We start from the raw sequence: 18,190 nt of genomic DNA on the forward strand, positions 1-18,190 counted from the left end.
CATGTCCGGACTTTTTCCGAACTTTATCCGGACACCGAACCCCATTGAAGTCAATGGGGACCCGAACTTTCAGGCACTAAAATGGCTCTAAAACACCAATGGAAAGGGCTAGAGTGCTGCAAATGGCAGCAAAACTTAGTTAAGAGCATGGCAAGTGCTCTGCAAACAAATGTGGATAGGGAAATAACTTAAAACAACAAAAAAAAAAACAGAAAAATAAAACAATGTTCTTCATCTGTGAAGGACGAGGCCCATATGGAGTAGGATGGAGGTTGAGGTGGTGGTGGATGTGGCGGTGTCATAGGCGTGCGCACAGGAAGTGCCGGGTGTGCCTGGGCACACCCTAATCACCTAGGGCACATTAGCATTATCGCTCTGTTTGCCAGTGAGGAGATGGGAAAGATCCCCCTCGGACCTGCTCTGCCATAAGAGAAGTGCCACACACTTCTATTTCACTTTGCCAGCAGGGAGAGTAATGTATCGGGGCCATGTACATGTAGGCAAACACATGCATGTGTATTTAAACTTTGGGGTGCACACCCTAATGCAATAGGCTGCGCACACCTATGGGCGGTGTAGGCGGAAGCGGCGGTGGAGGAGGACGAGGTAGCCAACACTGCTTTTTTTCAGTCATTTTAAATGAGGGTACACCCCAAAAGAGTGAGAAAGAGCAAAAATAGAACAATGGCTGGGTAAGGTCGGTATCCATCTCTATTCTGCACAAGGTACGGAAAAGTCTCCTGTTGGATCCATGCCTGGTTCATTTTAATGAACGTGAGCTTGTCCACATTGTCTCTGGACAGGCGGCTGCGCTTGTCTGTGATAACGCCCCCAACCGTGCTAAATACACGTTCAGATAATACACTGGCTGCAGGGCACGCCAGCACCTCCAAGGCATAAAGGGCAAGCTCAGGCCATGTGCCCAACTTGGAGACCCAGAAGTTGAAGGGGGCAGACCTGTCATTCAGTACGTCTAGGCGTGTGCACACATACTGCTCCACCATATTGGTGAAATGCTGCCTCCTGCTAAGACGTTCCATATGAGCTGCTGGTGCTGCTGTTTGTTGTGGCGTGCTGACAAAGCTTTTTCACATTTCGGCCATGCTAACCCTGCCTTCTGAGGTGCTGGCGGTGCCCTGGTTGCGTTGGCGACCTCTTCCTCCTCCTCCTCCTCCTCCTCTGCCTTGGCCTTGTGCTTCCACTGTGGCCCCGCTGTCAGGTGGGAATGCCAGCAGCATCGCGTCTACCAGCGTGCGCTTGTACTCGTGCATCTTGCGATCGCGCTCCAGTGAGTGAATTAAGGACGGTACGTTGTCCTTGTAACGGGGATCCAGCAGCGTGGCCACCCAGTAATCAGCACAAGTTAGAATGTGGGCAACTCGGCGGTCGTTGTGGAGACACTGCAGCATGTAATCGCTCATGTGTGCCAGGCTGCCCAGAGGCAACGAAAGGCTGTCCTCTGTGGGAGGTGTATCGTCTGCGTCCTCTGTATCCCCCCCAGCCACACACCAGTGATGGCCATAAGCTGGCCTGTGTGCCACCCTGCTGTGAACATGGTTCCATCTCCTCCTCCATCTACTCCTCCTCATCCTCCAGAACTGTGCCCCTGCTGGACAATTGTGTCCCTGGCGTTTGTGTGTGCACGAACCCACCCTCGGAGCCCCTTGCGAATGACTGCCCTGAAAGCCTTGGAAATGTTACCTCTTCATCCTCCTCCTCCTCCTCCTCATCCTGTGCCACATCCTCTTCCATCATCACCCGAATTGTTTTTTGAAGGAGGCATAGAAGTGGGATAGTTAAGCTGACAACGGCGTCATCGGCACTGGCCATGTTGGTGGAGTACTCAAAACAGCGCAACAAGGCACACAGGTCTCGCATGGAGGCCCAGTTATTGGTGGTGAAGTGGTGCTGTTCCGCAGAGCGACTCACGCGTGCGTGCTGCAGCTGAAACTCCACTATGGCCTGCTGCTGCTCGCACAGTCTTTCCAGCATGTGCAAGGGGGAGTTCCACCTTGTGGGCACGTCACATATGAGGCGGTGAGCGGGAAGGCCGAAGTTACGCTGCAGCGCTGACAGGCGAGCAGCAGCAGGGTGAGAATGCTGAAAGTGCGCACAGACGGCCCGCACTTTCTGCAGCAGCTCTGACATATCGTGGTAATTTTTAAGGAACCTCTGCACCACCAAATTCAGCACATGCGCCAGGCAAGGGATGTGCGTCAAACCGGCTAGGCCCAGAGCTGCTATGAGATTTCGCCCGTTATCGTACACTACCAGGCCGGGCTTGAGGCTCGCTGGCAGCAACCACTCATTTGTCTGCTGTTCCATGCTCCTCCACAACTCCTGCGCGGTGTGTGGTTTTTCCCCCAAACAGGCAAGTTTTAAAACTGCCTGCTGTCGTTTACCCCTAGCCGTGCTGAAGTTGGTGGTGAAGGTGTTACGCTGACCGGATGAGGAGGCGGTAGAGGATGAGGAAGCGGAGTAGGGGGAGTTAGGAACAGGAGGCAAACTGAAGCGCCCTGCAATCCTCGGTGGTGGAAGGACATGCGCCAAATTGCTATCCGCCTCAGGCGCATCCGCCACTGCATTTACCCAGTGTGCTTACTGGTCCACGTATCGGTAGTTAGGTGGACCTTGGTTCAGATGGCGTTGTGCAGTGCACACCTGATTTTTTCCCCCACTTGGTTGTGCAGGGAAGGGATGGCTTGCCTGGAAAAGTAGTGGCGGCTGGGCACGACGTACTGTGGGACAGCCACCGACATAAGGCTTTTAAAACTGTGCGTCTCCACCAGACGGAATGACAGCATTTCAAAGGCCAAGAATTTTGAAATGCTGGCATTAAGGGCCAGGGATCGCGGGTGGGTAGGGGGGTACTTCCTCTTCCTCTCAAGTGTTTGGGAGATGGAAAGCTGAACGCCTCCACGGGACATTGTGGAGATGGTTGGTGACCCAGGTGATGGTGTTGCTGACAGATCCTCTGTTTGCGGGGTGGCAGGTGCCGGTATCACTACAGATGTGGATGGAGAGGCCGAGACTACAGCAGAAGAGGAAGCAGGAGGAGCCAGAGACCTTTCTTGGTTTTGAAGGTGTCTACTCCACTGCAGCTCGTGCTTTGCACTTAGATGCCTGATCATGCAGGTTGTACTCAGGTTGAGAAGGTTTATGCCTCGCTTTAGGCTCTGATTGCACAGGGTGCAAACCACTTGTGTCCTGTCATCAGCACATTTTCTGAAGAACTTCCACGCTAGAGAACTCCTTTGAGCTGGCTTTGGTGCGCTCGTTCCCTTGCTGCGTTGTGCAGTAGCAGGCGTAGTGTTTAGGGCACGGCCGCTCTGCTTCTGCACCCGGCTCCCTCTTCTGCTGTGCTGGTGGCTCTGTGCGACCACCGCCTCTTCCTCCAAACTACTCAGGTCACCTGCATGACCTTCATTCCATCCTTTTCGTCATCATCAGAGACGTGCTGCGATGGTCCTTCCATGTACTCATCTTGAGAAATAAGTGGTTGGGCATCGCTGCACTCAATCTCTTCCACTTCTGGGGCAGGGCTAGGTGTATGGCCCTGGGAAACCCTGCTGACAGAGTCATCAAAAAGAAGAAGAGACTGCTGCATGACTTGGGGCTCAGACTGCTTGCCTGATTTGCAAGGGGGTGAGGTGAAAGACGGTTGGACATTGGCTGCAGGTGCCAACTCTGACCTTTCTGCAGTAGACTGGGTGGGAGACAATGTGAAGGAACTGGAGGCACTGTCAGCAGCAAACCAATCTACTATCGCCTCTACTTGTTCTGGCCTCATCACTTCTAGAGGCGCATGATGCCCTACCAAATAATGCTGCAGGTTCTGTCGCCTACTCACACTTGAGGAAGGTGTTTCACTTGTGCGTGTAGCTGGCACAGATCGACCACGTCCTCTCCTTGCAACAGTTGCTCTACCAGCAGCACCACGACCCAGGCCACGGCCCCTATTTGACGGTCTCCTCATATTTCTGTAATTTATGATCTTGCCCTAGAAAGGTGTTTATTGAATAGCGGAACAAAACAACAACAGTATCGCACGGGTGTATCTCACAGTCAAATATGCAAACTATGCCGCAATTTAATTTTTTATACCCCAAAAGGGTGTATATTGAATAGCGGAATAGAAAAAATGATAAAAAACGGTGTATCTCACACGTACAAACACAGACTAGGCCCCGATTAAAATATTTTGTACCCTAAAGGGAGGATGAGGAAGAGGAGTAGGAGGAGTTCGGAACAGGAGGCAAACTGAAGCGCCCTGCAATCCTTGGCGGTGGAAGGAGATGCGCCAAACAAATTTAAAAGGTGTATCTCACACGTACTGATACAGACTATGCCGTAATTTAATTTTTTACACTCCAAAAGGGTGTATATTGAACAGCGGAATAGGAAAAATTTTATAATACGGTGTATCTCACACGTACAAACACAGACTATGCCCCGATTACAATTTTTTGTACCCTAAAGGCAGGATTAGGAAGAGGAGTAGGAGGAGTTGGGAACAGGAGGCAAACTGAAGCGCCCTGCAATCCTCGGTGGTGGAAGGAGATGCGCCAAACAAATTTAAAAAGTTGTATCTCACATGTACCGATACAGACTATGCTGTAATTTAATTTTTTACACTCAAACAGGGTGTATATTGAATAGCGGAATAGGAAAAATTATACAAAAACGGTGGTGTATCTCACACGTACAGAACCAGACTAGGCCCCGATTACTATTTTTTGTAGCCCCAAAGGCAGGATGAGGAGTAGGAGGAGTTCGGAACAGGCAGGAGGCAGACTGAAGCACCCTGCAATCCTCGGCGGTATCAGATGCGCCCCAAAAATTGGAAAGGTGTATCTCACACGTACCGATACAGACTATCCCGCAATTTAATTGTGTTTATATGAGGATATATGTAGCCGCTCAAAATTAAGAGGTTTGTATACCAATGCCAGAAGCCTGGCCAACAAGATGGGAGAGCTGGAGCTGCTGATGTTTGAGGAGGATTTAGATTTTGTGGGGATAACTGAGACTTGGTTTGACAGCTCTCATGACTGGATGGCGACCATTCAGGGGTATTCCCTTTATCGCAGAGATAGAGAAGGTAAAAAAGGGGGAGTGGTATGTCTTTATATTTAGAACAGTATACAGGTAAATATGAGGGATGATATTAATAATGGAGCTAAGGACGAGGCAGAATCCCTATGGGTAGAGCTTCAAAGGGAAGGCACGGTGGGGAAGGTAATATTGGGTGTATGCTATAGGCCCCCCAACCTGAGGGAGGAGGGGGAGGTGGACCTCATTTTACAGATAGGATTGGCAGCTAGGATGGGAAATGTCATTATAATGGGGGACTTTAATTATCCAGATATAGACTGGGCAGATGGAACCGCACATTCAGCCAAGGCTAGGCAGTTCCTAAATATCTTACAGGACAATTTCATGGGTCAGATGGTGAATGCACCGACAAGAAACAATGCGGTACTTGACCTACTGATTACCAACAATACAGACCTGCTCACGGATATAGAAATACGGGAGAACTTAGGAAACAGTGACCATAGGTCAATAAGTTTCAGTATTAATTACAGTAATAGGAAACAGAGGGGTAATATAAGGACGCTGAATTTCAAAAGAGCCAATTTCCCAAAACTGCGCTCGCTGCTAGAAAATATCAAATGGGATAGAACCCTGGGAACAAAGATCATGGAGGAAAAATGGGAGTGCTTCAAGAGCATACTTAACAAGGGGATTGACCAGTGCATTCCAAAGGGAAATAAATTTAAAAGAGCAAAATTAAACCCTGGGTGGCTAAACTCCAACATAAAAATGCATATTAGTGCTACAGGAAAGGCTTTCAAAAAATACAAGGCTGAGGGGTCATTGGCAGCATTTAAGCATTACAAAGAGTGTAATAAGAAATGTAAAGATGAAATCAGGGCGGCTAAAATAGAACACGAGAGACATATAGCGGAAGAGAGTAAAAAGAACCCCAAGAAGTTCTTTAAGTATATAAACAGTAAGAAAGCGAGGTCAGAACACATTGGCCCCATAAAAGATGACAAAGAAAAAAAATATGGCCACTGAGGACAGGGAAAAGGCGGAAGTGTTAAATAATTTCTTCTCTTCAGTCTTCACAAAAGAATCGGGGGGCTACACGAACCCAGCTTGTAAGGCCAAACTAAACAACACACCTCAGGAAGTACCCCCATGGCTAACAGAAGATAGACTTAGAGCTAAACTTGAGAAACTTAACATAAATAAATCACCGGGACCGGATGGCTTGCACCCGAGGGTTCTTAAAGAGCTCAGCCAGGTGATTGCCAGACCATTATTCTTGATCTTTAAGGATAGTTTACAGACGGGTATGGTGCCAGCAGATTGGAAAAAGGCCAACATAGTACTAATATTTAAAAAGGGGCCGAGGTGTATCCCGGGTAACTATAGACCTGTCAGCCTAACATCTGTAGTCTGCAAGATTTTGGAGGGGATGTTAAGGGACCACATACAAGACTTTAGTAATGAAAACAATATAATTAGTAGTAATCAGCATGGATTTATGAAAAATCGTTCTTGCCAAACCAATCTATTAACCTTCTACTATGAAGTGAGCTGCTGTAAGCCTGTGGATGTGGTGTATCTGGACTTTGCAAAGGCCTTTTACACCGTTCCCCACAAACGCTTACTGTACAAACTAAGGAAGGTAGGTATGGACCATAAGGTGAGTACCTGGATAGAGAACTGGCTCCAGGGGAGAGTCCAGAGGGTGATGATTAATGGGGAATACTCGGATTGGGCGGGTGTGGAAAGTGGGGTCCCCCAGGGTTCGGTCCTGGGACCGATCCTGTTTAATTTATTCATAAATGATCTAGAGGAGGGGATATCTAGTACAATCTCAGTATTTGCGGATGATACTAAACTAAGCATGCCAATATCTTCTATGCAGGATGTGGAAAACTTACAAGCGGACCTGAACAAAATAACGGGGTGGGCAACTACATGGCAGATGAGGTTTAATGTTGATAAATGTAAAGTAATGTACTTGGGGGCCAGAAACCAGAAAGCAAGCTACTCACTAGGGGGGGAACCTCTGGGGGAGTCTAGGATGGAAAAAGACTTGGGGGTACTGGTTGACAACAGGCTTGGCAGTGGCATGCAATGCCAAGCAGCTGCAAGCAAAGCCAACAGAATACTGGGATGTATAAAAAAGGGGATTCACTCCAGAAATAAAGAGATTATTCTCCCGCTCTTCAAGACTCTGGTCCGGCCACATCTGGAGTATGCTGTCCAGTTCTGGGCACCGGTTCTCAGGAAGGATGTGCTGGAATTGGAAAGAGTCCAGAGAAGGGCAACAAAAATAATTAGGGGAATGGAGGACATCAGCTATGAGGAAAGACTACAAGCACTGAACCTATTCTCTCTAGAGAAGAGACGTTTGAGGGGGGATATGATATCAATGTACAAATACTGTACTGGCGACCCTAGCATAAGGAACAAACTATTTAGAGTAAGGAAATACAATAAGACACGTGGCCACTCACTAAAACTAGAGGAAAGGCGGTTTAACCTTAAAATGCGTAAGGGGTTCTTCACTGTAAGGGCGGTAAGGATGTGGAATTCTCTTCCACAAGCAGTCGTATCAGCAGGGAGCATTGAAAGTTTCAAAAAACTATTAGATGGGCACCTTAAATACCACAACATACAGGGGTATACAATGTACGGTTAAAAGCAAACACACACATCATAGGTTGAACTGGATGGACTGATGTCTTTTTTCAACCTCACTAACTATGTAACTATGTAACTATGTACCCAAAGGTGTAGATTGAATAGCGGAATAGAAAATATGATATCAAAAGGTGTATGTATCTCACACGTACCGACACAGACTATCCCGCAATTTAATTGTTTTTACCCCAAAGGTGTAGATTAAATAGCGGAATAGAAAATATTATCAAAAGGTGTATGTATCTCACATGTACAGAACCAGACTAGGCCCAAATTACTATTTTTTGTACCCCCAAAGGCAGGATGAGGAGTAGGAGGAGTTCGGAACAGGCAGGAGGCACACTGAAGCACCCTCAAATCCTTGGCAGTATGAGATGCGCCCCAAAAATTGGAAAGGTGTATCTCACACGTACCGATACAGACTATCCCGCAATTTAATTGTTTTTACCCAAAGGTGTAGATTGAATAGCGGAATAGAAAATATGATATAAAATTGGTGATTTATCAATAGCACATGTGAACAGCAGTGTCTAATATCAGTCAGCTCTGCTGCAGGCTATGGAGGGGAAAAAAAGAAAATTCCCCTTTTAAGTTTGTAATTTTTAACTAGATTAGTACTGACTATGCCACAATTTAATTTTTTTAACCCAAGGGTGTATATTGAATAGTGGAATAGAAAAAAGTGTATAACTTTTGAAATCACTCAATAATAGCACATGTGAACACAGCAGTGTATTATCACAGTCAGCACAGCAGCACTGAAGGAAAAACGCTGCACACAAATGACTGATAAAAAATACTTTTTTCTCCCTCCTCCTCAGAGGGGAAAAAGATTGTGTTCACACCACCCCACACACAGCAAAATCGATGTGGACCACTGACCCTGCCTATCTCCAGACTCTCCCTAAAAGGATCGATAAGATCGGTCACTGCCGGCACTGCAAACCCCCCCCCCCACACAGCAAAATCGATTGTAGAACACTGACCCTGCCTATCTCCAGCCTCTCCCTAAAAGGATCGATAAGATCGGTCACTGTCGGCACTGCAAACCCCCCCCCCCACACAGCAAAGTCGATTGTAGAACACTGACCCTAAATATCAGCAGCCTCTCCCTAAAATGCCCTAACAACTCGCCCTGCCTAAAGCACTCCGACCTGTCCCTCAATTCTTTTCGGGCACAATATGATTTTTGCCTGTCTGTCCCTAATCAGCAGCCAGCACGTATGATGTGTGCTCTGTCCCTGAACTACAGCATAATGACGCAGCGGCGCTCCGTCTCGAACTTATAAAGACTTGGTCACATGCTTCAGATGGCCAATCACAGCTACTAATACATTTGTAGGCATGGCTGGGATGGCTTAAGGCACACCAGTTAAACGCTTGTTGATTGGCTGTTGAAAGCCCGCCATTAAAAGCACGCCAATACATACAAACCCGGAAATAAAATGACCGAACACTGATTTTTACCCAAACATACAGTAAAATTTTCGGGTCCGTGTTCGGGTAACAAAAATCCAATTATTCGGTACGAACACGAATAATACAGTCCGTGTTTGCTGAACACTAATTGTAATTTAATAAATTTGAATGATTTTATGATCTGTTACCCCTACTTTATTGTACCTTCAAAGTCCCCTTGCCTCCCTTGTTTCCCTTTCCATTTCCACAAAACAAAGCTGTGGACTGTTCTCTGTCACTGGAGTGCCTGTGAAAATTTGGTGTGCCTGGCTGTGCAGGGAGGAGGATTCCAGTTACTTGCGGCTCCTTAGGGGGTGTGCTACTCTGGGGTCCAGCAGAGTTCAGTCAATGGGAAAATAAAATTGATTGGAGAGTTCTGGGCCTTTGGCTCCCAAGAAAAAAGACTTTTGGCAGATGCTCTTCCTTTTGATGGTAGATGAGAGCTGTCAAGCTGGAGTTGCAACATCATTTTATGGACCCCCTAATGGGGGTAATTGAACCCTTCCCTACGCAAACACAAAGGTTAAGAGGTAGGATGTAGAAGTAATGCCTTCCAATTGTAGCCAGGTGTTGCTGTGCCGGCTGGAGGAGTGGGCTGTGTGTTCCTGTGCCAGATCTCCTTCTTCATCCCCCACCACTGGCCTCTGTGTGTACAGAGTGGCTGTGCTGTAGGTTGTGTGAAATTCCCCCACTCCCCTTCCCCCATCTGGCAGCATTGAGCATGTGGGAGAGAGGGCTTGTGCATGAAGCCGCAAAGAACACTGGGAACTGTAGTCCGAAGGAGGCTCTGTTCAATTAAGGCTAAGGGGACTGCAAGTGACAGGAACCAGGATTCCCTGGACACAGAGGAGGAGCACAGTGTGAGGTTTCCTGGAGAGTACAGCGTGGGCAACAAAGAGCGCAGACCAGTTGCAGTGTGTCTGTGAATAGCACCAGGGAGACTGAGCCTGTGCAGAGACCAAGGTGCCATTGATGTTTTTTGTGTGCCCAGAGAACTGAAGGGCTGAGCCAATGAAATGTCATATGCTGTGCTGTGACCAGAGCTAAAGGGACCTGTTGCCTTGTGCGTGCCTACAGCAAGAGAGAACCAGTGAGTTCAAATGCTGCAACTGAGCCTTGTAAGGACCTAATCGTGGTGACTGAGCCACTAGGAACTAGATTCCTGAGGCCAACAGACCGTCAAGCAATCTGGACTGGACTTGTGTAGAAGGAGTGGTGAGCAGAATCAACTGTGCTTATCCCATCACTGTCCACAGTTTATTGCTCCTTATTAAGCAGTCCAACAGTCATCCACTGCATACAGTTTAAAGAAACAATAACATGTGGACCATTGTGCAGACAGGCTCCAAAGTTAGCTGGCTTAAATTTGCTAATCAGGAGCAAGGTACTTTACAGCCATCCCCAAGGGTACCTTCTCAGGAACATGTATACCCACCAACTCTTAGGTGTGTATGCCCAGAGTGCACTCAGGGAAACATTTTGATTAATACAGAGAGCCACTGTGGGACTTCTTTTATTGCCATTCATATTTTTTCACTGTTTATTTGGGTTTTATTAATGCTGTGTATACCAGTTTAATTTGGTATAGCAATTTTGTAGTCTAGTTAATTGCCATATTTGAGGCTAGTATTCACCTCAGTTAGTCTAACCCATTTTAACATATTCTCTAACCTTTTCAATTGTTTGTGTATCGTGTTTATCCTACCGTGCTATAATATACTTATTTTTCTACCCTCAAGTTGCCTGTGTCCTGTTTCCTGAATGGTAATATATTATGGTAGTATACTAATATCTAAGTCATACAGGTGTGCGCAGCCTTCAAATTATAAATAACCATGTGTTTCAGAGGGCATGGAGCATTTTACAGAGAAGTAGCAAAGCAGAGAACCCACCATGCCAAGTGGCTCCTGTGGGTGAAAGCTCTACATAATATTTTAGCAGACCCTCCCACAATTTAAATTTTATAATTATAGCCATATTTCCAGATGACCATTTTTATAGTCAGGAAACCAACATATAATTACACAGAATTATTTTCAAATTGATAGAGACTAATCATGAGTAGATTGCTCAGAAAGAGTGATGTGCCCCCTCAGCTTGCATTACCTCGTAAGATATGGATGTTTATTCTTGATAATTATTTTATTATACAGTATTGCAGACATATTTTAAAAAGTTATCTCAATTTACAGCAGGAGTTATGAAAATTATGCATTTTTTTAGAACTGGACTGCTGTATAAGGGCAGTCAAAGAAATTCAGACTTGGTCTGAATGCTTTACAATGGTCAGTTATGTCAAACATTAAGGCCTGTTCGGTTTGCTAAAGTTTTAATGACATAGCCTCGGTTCTTGATTTAACTAGTGATTGCAAGAAGGCTGATGCCTGGTGTAAAAGCAAGAAATGGGAGGCCGGCAGCTCGTAGCGAGACTGAAGTGCGGTAAAAGCTAGGGGGGGGGACCTGTTATGGGGTCAAATAGTTGACAGAAAAAACTAAGACCTCGGTTGGCCCATGTGGAGAAGACCGCCTCACCACCGGAGGGTGTAAACACTGGATGTCCCTTAATAGGTAATCTGGAGGAAAATAGAGGGGATAAGCCTAGCTTTTTGTGAATGCGGGGAGTCCACATGGGTCAACCATTTGCGATTCCAAGACAAAATTGCAGAATTTAGAAGAACCCTTCAGCCAGTCAATGCTCATTCTGAGAAGGCTAGAGAGGTTGTATAAACGGACATCTGGGAGATTGGCCCCGCCCTCGCGTTTTGACAAGAATAATTTAGGAAGGGAGATACAAGGTCTTTTCTTGTTCCAAAGGAATGACGAGAGTCATTTATATAAGGAGGTAATGTCTGCATGTTTCAGTAGCAAAGGGATCGTCTGGAACAGGGTAGCTAGTTCAGTGGTGTTTTCCCCGAGGCGGAGAGGAGGTCTTGGAGTTCCAGACGTTATTAAGTATTATCTCGCTTCCCACCTCCGGGTGGCGGCCTCCTGGTCCTCTTTGGTGGCCCCTAACCGGTGGTCGGAGATTGAGAGGGGTGTTCTTTTTCCGGTTCACCCCTGCTCTTTGCTGTGGTCGGTTAACCTGCACTCAGATGGAGTCCTGCGTAACATGTGTCTTGCACCTATGCTTTGCACTTTAGATGTGTGGCTCAAGTGTTTTACTAAGTATTCTCTCTCTTCTCCATGTCCGCCGCTTACTAGTGTACTCTTTAATCCATCCATCTCTGATGGCTTGCAGGTGGGACGGGTGTGGACGTGGTTGCAGGCCCCTTTGTTTCAGCTGCACAACCTTGTCCATCCGGTTTCTCGTACTCTGTATCCCTTTGAAACTTTGCGATAGAAATATGGTATTCCTAAACAGACTTTTTATTTTTATCTCCAAGTCTGCCACTTGTTTCAATCCCTGATGGGTTCTTTGACTCTGGAGCGGCCCACTGCCTTTGAACAGTTGACGGCGCAGGGGCCCCATCAGCGGCATCTGATCTTTACCATTTACAATATTTTACATGATGCCCACCCCCTGGTGGAGGATGCTTACCTGTATATGCGCAAATGGTCTGCCATCCTACAAAAACCTATTTCTCTGCAGATGTGGGATAAGATATGGACTGCTGCTTTTAAATCTTCTCGGTGTGTGGTGCAGAGAGAGACTACCTTAAAAATGTTGTTGTTCTGGTATAGGACTCCGGCCAAATTACATAAGATTGACCCTTCTTGCCCGGCTGCTTGCTGGCGCTGTGGTACTGGGGTGGGTACCCTTTTTCATATTTTCTGGCAATGTCCTCTTATTCAAACTTTCTGGGCAATGGTAGAGTCGAAGCTACAGTCGGTAACGGGTCTGGCGCTTCCGTTGGATCCCTTGCACTATCTGCTGGGCCTTCCCTTCCCCGAGGTCTCCAAGCCTACCAGGCGGTTGTTATCCTTCCTCCTGGTGGCTGCTAGGAGGGCAATCCCGTTGTGTTGGCGGCAGATGGGGCCGCCTGATGCTGTTCTCTCTCAACGCCTGGTGTTGGAGATACGGAGAATGGAATTCCTAACTGCTACGGTTCATGATGAAGTTATGCGCTTCAACGCTGTGTGGGCGGATTGGGATGTGCAGGACTTTAGCTCGAGCTGAGTGTGTGGTGCAGTTGGCTATATGCTGTTTGCTAAGTGGTATTTTTTACTACCTTGTACTTTGGTGTTTATGGTTTATATCATATAGTCTTTCTCCTTTGTGGTGTATTTACCTGTGTCTTCATGTTCCGATTGGGACTGTTTGATTTTGTTTTTGCAATGTTATTGTTTATTGTCTTTTCTTTTTTGGGGTCCCCTACCTCTTGTTTGTTACTTATCTATGCTTATATTTTCATTAAAAATGACAATTTAAAAAAAAAAAAAAAAAGGGGATCGTCTGGAGAGGGTATAACAGTTTAGGAAAGGCTACCATTTTGTAGAGGTGACATCTACCCAAAAGTGACAAAGGGAGGCTGGTCCAGTTGTCAAGTTGCTGTTTAATTTTGGTGAGTGCTGGCGGGAAATGTAATTGGTAAAGGGAAAGGGAGGAAGGGGATTTCCCAATTTTTATGCCTAGGTAGGTGATAAAAGAGGGGGCGATGGATAAGAGGGCGGTGGAGGTCCACGGAGGGTTTCTAGGGTGGTAGAGAGGGAGGATTTAGCTTTTTGCATAATTAATGCGTAGGCCCGAGCAATTACGAAAGATGTCGAATGTATGTTTAATAAATGGCATATCAGCAGCAGGGTCAGAGGTAAACAATAAAATATCGTCGGCGAAGATGGCCGAACGGACCTCTTCATGACCTATGTGTACTCCGTGGAAGGAGGGATTGTGGAGAAGAAAGCGTGAGAGGGGTTCCAGGGCTAAATTGAAAATAAGAGGGGATAGTGGACAGCCCTGTCTGGTACCCTTTGTGAGAGGGATGCTATTGGAGACATTTCGGGAGGTGATCACTCTCACACTAGGGGAGGAGTACATTGCGGAGATCAGATGCAGAAAGGGGCCAGAGAATTCAAAAGCGGAAAGAACCATGTGGAGCCACTGGAAGCTGACATTGTCTAAATCTTTTTCCGCATCTAGGGAAATAATAGCTATGTCATCTGCAGGGGATGACTTGGCGTGTTCGAGAACCGCAAGTACTTTCCGTATGTTGGAAGTGGCTGATCGGCCTTGGGTAAAACCTGCCTGGGAAGGGTGAAGAAGGGAGGGCATTAAGCAAGCTAATCTATTGGCTACGATTTTGGATAGGATTTTTGAGTCTAGATTCAACAAAGATATGGGCCGATAGGATCCCGGATCTGTGGCGTTTTTGTTGGGCTTGGGGATGAGTTTAATGTGGGCTTGCAGGCCAGTAGGCATGTAGCCGCCTCCCTCCATAATTGCTTGGTACGTGGAGGTAAGGGTAGGGGCAATCAGGGTATTCATTAGTTTGTAGAACTCTGCAGTATAACCATCGGGCCTGGGGCTTTTCCAGAGGGTAGGGAGGATATAACCGATTCAACTTCCACCTGGGTTATTGGAGCATTGAGGGTGACCAAGTGAGAGGGATCCAGTGGAGGGAGATGAACCCTCGACAGGAAGGATCGCGCCGCATTGGTGTCAACGGGGTCAGGGCCGTACAGTGTGGTGTAAAATTGAGCCATGATCAAATTGATTTCTAGGGGGTCAGAGGAGATGTGGCCAGCAGGGGATTTCAGAGCCGAGATGTGCGAGGGGGTAAAAGGGCCCTTGCACATTCGGGCGAGAAGCTTACCGGTTTTGTTACCATATTTAAAATACTGCAGGTCAGCTATGGACATGCAGAAACTTTCCTTAAAGTGTTTGCCCAGAAGTCGAAGTCAGATTTGGCCTCCTTCCAAGCAGTGCGGTTTTCAGGTGTATTTTGCTGAGAGAGTCGAGCCTGGGCGACACTCAGGGAGTTGCTTGCTGCTTGAAGACGGCGGTTCGCATTTCGCTTGAATGCTACTGTAAAGGCTATGATTTTGCCCCTGAGGATGGCCTTACCCGACTCTCACAGCAGGTTTGGGTCAACAGTATGCGCAGCATTATCAATAAGGTAGTTAGTCCATGTTTCCCTGAGGACATCACGGAGATCGGTATTATTGGCCAAGAATGCAGGGAAGCGCCACGGTGCCAGGGAGGTGCGGGAGGGTGAGTAGGTCAGGCAAGTGGAAATGGGGGAATGGTCTGAGAGGGCCATGTCTGCGATATCGGGATCACGGGTGGGAGGTAGCGCTAATGGGTTAGTCAGGAAAGTCGATTCTGGACAGTGAGTCATGGGGCGATGAGTAGAATGTAAATTCTCTGCCCAGTGGGTGGGTGACACGCCAGATATCAGTGAGATGTAACGTGTCTGCAAACTGGGCAAGAAGAGTTGGTGTCATAGGGGCAGGTTGCGTGGAATGGGAGCGAGCCGGAGATTTGTCTTCCGCCGGGTCCATTACGGCATTAAAGTCGCCAGCCACTAGGAGTGGAAAGTGGGCATAGGGGGCCAGTTTCAAGACGAGGAGGTGGAAAAAGGTTTTAGTGGGTGTGGTGGGGGCATAGACGGCCGATAGGACCAGTTCCGTCGTATGGATACGAAGTTTGGCCACGAGTAGACGACCTTCGTCATCAGTGTCCAGCGAGAGGAGTTCGCAGGGCAGATTTTTGTGAATCAGGAGGACCACACCCGCCTTCCCTTTGGGAGAGGCTGAGCCAAATACTTGGCCCAGCCAAAGTTTACGCAGACGGGGGCGTTTTAAATGTCGCATGATAGCCATCCGCTAATTAGGGAACCTCAAACCCTTAACATTCCATGAAATTCGTTTCAAATCAAGGGGGGTGGAAGGCAAAAGGACTTGTAATATGACATTACATAATGTGTGGGGGGAGAAATTTGAGGCGCCTGAACGGGACACCAGCAGATGGGGATGCTGGTGGGGTCAGAAGTATAGCCTATTAAAGTGAGCACGGATGAGACGCTGGCTCCGAGAAAACCAAAATTAAGCAATAAAGCAAAAGTAAAAATAAAAATAAAAAGGGGGGTACAGACCAACATAGAGAGGGACTTTGCTTTTTTCCTCATGAGCATCTCCATATCTGGCAGCGTTACCGGAGAGTTGCGTGGTCCGCCCACGGTATACATCACAATCAAGAGCCACAGGGGGCAGCGGGTGAAGAGCTCGCTGGTCCGGAAAGTGTCAGGCAATACAATTGCCGAGGTGGTACGGTTCTTGCAGTCTCCGGTAAAGCTGTGAAAGAGAGTGGACAAAAGTGGAAGAGACATGCAAGCAATGAATACAGCCTTATACAAGAGCACGAGCGTAACACTTGAGTGGCAACCAGGGACATTAAATGGTTTAGCATTTTAGACCCTCTATCACGGGGGAAACATGAAATTTAAAACACAGAATGCAAACATTATGCGGATTAACTCTTGTAATGACATATACAGTAACATAGCCTTGAGATAGTAATGTCTTGCGTCCAAAAACGATAGCAATCAGGAATAGGCAATCAGGACAGGCAGCCCTGATGAGAAGTAGGTAGGGGGCACTGCACGAAATCAGACTATTTAGAGTTGTGTGAGAAGCGTGCCCTTTTCGGGGAATCCTTCCTCTGGCTTCGGAGATCTCGAGATCTGGGTGAGAAGGAGGGAGCAGCAAGGGGATTAGTATCCATAGATATGTGGAGGCTTGACCGAATATAATCAGCCGCTTCATCAAGATGGGTAAAAGACTTAGAATCGAGGAATCAGTGAAGCGGAGGATGGCAGGGTAAGCCAAGGTGAACTTGACACCTTTTTGGAAGAGAGCAGAGCATGAAGGTTGAAATGCTTTACGTCGGCGGGCGACCTCCTGGGAATAATCGGCAAAGAGGAGCAGGCGATGTCCATCAAGTTGGAGGTGTTTGGCATTATGGAATGATTTCAGTATAGCGGTTCTGTCAGAATAATTCAGATATCGCACTATCACAGGGCGCAGGGAGCGGCGCTCATTAGAGGGAGAGCCGAGGCGATGTGACCGTTCAATAATGCATGGCGCTGTAATGCCCAGGGCGTGGGGAATACGGGCAGTGCAAATGTCAGTAAGGGAGCCCGTGCCAAAGGATTCTGGGAGGCCAATAATTCTGAAGTTATTTCTGCGTGACCGATTTTCCAGGTCATCAAGTTTCTCTAATATGTATTGCTGGGTTTTCTGCACAGAAGTGTCAGCAGTGAATGAGTTCTGGATCTCCTCCTCCACATCTGTGATCCTGCTCTCCATCTCAATCAGGCACTTTTCATGGTCCCCCAGCTCCCTACGGAGATGGGATATCCCTGCTGTCACTGCCCTCTCCACCGTGGCTGAGATGGTGGGGGACAGTAAAGCAGCCACTGCTTGTGCCAAGCATTGGCATTGTTCATCAGGGGGATCTGCCTGTGGATCAGCGGGAGATGCAGGGTTACGGAGCTCCCCCCACGTGGAGGTCAGCGGCCATATTACCTGCCTGGGATGCAGGAAGGGAGCCGTCCTGTCGGGTGGTAGAAGAGATCCCCGCAGTGGTGTGGACCACGAAACGATCCATGTAGAGCGGCTTTGAAGCGGTGAGGCGAGCGGGAGGCAGTGAGGAGTCCGTGGGCAGTAGTGAGCCGGTTTAATAGGCAGACAATGCCGGAGCCACCGTGCTGCACTACCGTCTCATGAGGCGCCGGAACCGGAAGTCCATGACATAGCCTAATTACAAGTCTCTGGTTAAATTCTGTTTATAACACCATTTTGGCTCTGGTTGCCAGATTTCTGTTAAGAGGCTTTCCAGAACCTAACTTCTGCTATGATACTGCTAAACATCTGTTTAGAAAAATCCTTTGAGCTTAAAGTAGACTGGCAGTGCTCCCCTTCTAACACCTATACTAACTGCCCTGTAGAAGATGTATTTTTTCAAGCCACTCTAGTCCAGTCTCATGATCGGCTCCTATGTGTCAGCTAGCAACAGCTTCAGGGACGAGGAGAAAGCATTGGCAGCAGATAACCTATAGTAAATCTATGA

The sequence above is a fragment of the Pelophylax lessonae genome, assembly GCF_965119305.1.
Source record: "Pelophylax lessonae genome assembly, chromosome: 12".
In the NCBI taxonomy this organism is placed as follows: Eukaryota; Metazoa; Chordata; class Amphibia; order Anura; family Ranidae; genus Pelophylax; species Pelophylax lessonae.